We start from the raw sequence: 3255 nt of genomic DNA, 5'->3' as shown, positions 1-3255 counted from the left end.
CTCCATGGCAAAGGGTACATATCAACTTTGCTGGTCCATTTATGGACTCAATGTTCTTAATCGCGGTGGATGCACACTCCAAGTGGCCGGAGGTAATAAAGATGTCCTCCACCACCACGGAAAAAACCATCACAGTATTAAGGACCATATTTGCCAGGAATGGGCTGCCGGAACAGATCTGTTCTGATAATGGACCGCAATTTGTGTCCGAAGAATTCAGGAAGTTCTTAAAAAACAATGGGGTTAAGCACTACACGTCCACCCCATACCATCCCGCCACCAATGGATTAGCTGAAAGGTTTGTCCAGACCTTCAAGAAGGCCATAAAGGCCATGGGTAATGAAGACATAAATCTACAACATAAGGTAGATAACTTCTTGTTGGCGTACAGGAATGCAACACATGCGGTTACAAACCAAACTCCCGCCATGATGTTTTTCAATAGAAGACTAAGATGCCGGCTGGATTTGATCAAGCCAAACATCAGAAGGGACGTAGAGAACCGGCAATTTCAAGGCATGAATGAAAGGCCAACTAGAACCTTCCAGATAGGTCAACAAGTTTTGGCCCGGGACTACCGTACCGAGAAATGGCAGCCTGGAACTATTTGCACACGACTAGGACCGCTGATGTATACCGTGGACATTGGTGAAAGCATAATAAGGCGCCATGTTGACCAGATCATAGAGTCATCCGAAAAGGGACAACCTGCTCCACAACTCTATACGCCTAATGATGAAGCAGAGATACCCATAGTATCTACCTCCGATCCGGTGGTACTGGAATCAGATGAACCCGACACTGGCATTCAAGCCAAATCGACCTTGCCAAAAGAACCTACTACACCACCGAAAACTACTACACCACCGAGGCGTTATCCGGACCGAGTCAGAAAGCCTCCAGAGAGACTGAATCTGTGAACTGTGGTACATGAAGTTGTGTATATATGTTATTATTTTATGTTAATGGGGAATATATACTGTTAAGCTAAAAAGGGAGGATTGTGGTGTATGTAACCGTTCCACCTTTAAGAGAACTATTTTAAGAGTTGCACTACTTTATCTTGGCTGCTGTATACTGTAATACCGGTGGTGACCACACCGGTATATAAGTGCTGTGTAATGATTTATTGGGCAGTTCCGCCCTGACCTTCAACTAGTAAAGACCTGTTAAAGTTTACTCTTGTGGTCTGTGTAGTAATTCACAATATAACACACAGACTTAACACTAACCACTCTCTCAATATGTCCTGTCACCTTCAGGGACCTATGCACATTAACACCCAGGTCCCTCTGTCCCTGCGCACTCTTTAAAACTGTGCCATTAAATGTATATTGCCTCTCCCTGTTCTGCAAAAATGCATAACCTCACACTTTTCTGTATTAAATTCCATCTGCCACTTGTCTGCCCATTCTGCTAGCCTTTCAATGTCTTGTTGCCGTCGATTGGTATGATCCTCACTGTTTGCCACCACCAAGTTTGGTGTCATCGGCAAATTTAGAAATTCTACTCTGTATTCCAATATCCAGGTCATTTATATGTATCAAAGTTGTTACCAACTTAATACTGTGTACTTAGATGAGTCTTTGGTTAAAATTTTTTTTATTCGTTCATGGTATGTGGGTGCCACTGGCAAGGCCAGCATTTATTGCCCATCCCTAATTGCCCTTGAGAAGGTGGTGGTGAGTCGCCTACTTGAACCACTGCAGTCCGTGGTGAAGGTACTCCCATAGTGCTGTTAGGGAGGGAGTTCCAGGATTTTGACCCAGCAATGAAGAGGGAACGGCGATATATTTCCAAGTCAGGATGATGTGTGACTTGGAGGGGAACCTGCAGGTGATCGTGTTCTCATGCGCCTGCTGCCCTTGTCCTTCTAGCAAATGATCAATCCATTGAGTTCAGATGAATATCTGAAGTTTAGGAAGAGAAGCTCTTCTTTAAAATCCATGTTTTATTTTGTTTCATTTCATTGCTATTCTGCTTATAAAACATTGCTGCACCCATAGTTTCTATCCTATTTTTGAAATTCAGCAATTCAAGCACACAAGTGCAGTTTGTATAGTATGACGCCATTGCAAGTAGAAACATAGAAGATAGGAGCAGGAGTAGGCCATTTGGCTCCTCGAGCCTGTTCCGCCATTTAATGAGATCATGGCTGATCATCCAAATTCAGTACCCTGTCCCTGCTTTCTCCCCATATCCCTTTAGCCTTAAGAAATATATCTAACTCCTTCTTGAATATATTTAATAAGTTGGCCTCAACTGCCTTCTGTGGTAGAGAATTCCACAGGTTCACCACTCTCTGTTTGAAGAAATTCCTCCTCACCTCAGTCCTAAATGGCTTACCCCTTATCCTTAGACTGTGACCCCTGGTTCTGGACTCCCCTGCCATTGGGAACATCCTTCCTGCATCTAGTCTGTCTAGTCCTGTTAGAATTTTATAAGTTTCAATGAGATCCCCTCTTGTTCCATTCTTCTAAACTCTAGCGAATATATGCCTAATCGATCCAATCTCTCTTCATACGTCATTCCTGCCATCCCAGGTATCAGTCTGGTAAATCTTCGCTGCACTCCCTCCATGGCAAGAACATCCTTCCTCAGATAAGGCGACCAAAACTGCACACAATACTCAAGATGTGGTCTCACCAAGGCCCTGTATAACGAAGGCCAACATACCATTTGTCTTAACCGCCTGCTGCACCTGCATGCTTACCTTCAGCGACTGGTGCACAAGGACACCCAGGTCTCGTTGCACTTCCCCTTTTCCCAATCTATTGCTGTTCAGATAATAATCTGTCTTCCTGTTTTTGCCACCAAAGCGGATAACCTCGCATTTATCCACATTATACTGCATCTGCCCAATCACCCAACCTGTCCAAATCATACTGGAGTTTCTCTGCATCCTCCTCACAGCACACACGCCCACCCAGCTTTGTGTCATCTGCAAACTTGGAGATATTACATCTAGTTCCCTTGTCTAGATCATTAATATATATTTGAATAGCTGGGGTCCTAGCACTGATCCCTGCGGTACCCCACTAGTCACTGCCTGCCACTCGGAAAAAGACCCGTTTATTCCAACTCTTTGCTTCCTGTCTGCCAACCAGTTCTCTATCCAAGTCAGTACCTTACCCCCAATCCCATGTGCTTTAACTTTACACGCCAATCTCTTATGCGGGACCTTATCGAAAGCCTTCTGAAAGTCCAAATAGACCACATTCACTGGTTCTCCCTTATCTATTCTATCAGTTACAT

The sequence above is a fragment of the Somniosus microcephalus genome, chromosome 3 (assembly GCF_052327205.1).
Source record: "Somniosus microcephalus isolate GS21.2 chromosome 3, FLI_Smic_1.0, whole genome shotgun sequence".
NCBI classification, from domain to species: Eukaryota; Metazoa; Chordata; class Chondrichthyes; order Squaliformes; family Somniosidae; genus Somniosus; species Somniosus microcephalus.
This window is presented reverse-complemented; position numbering follows the sequence as displayed.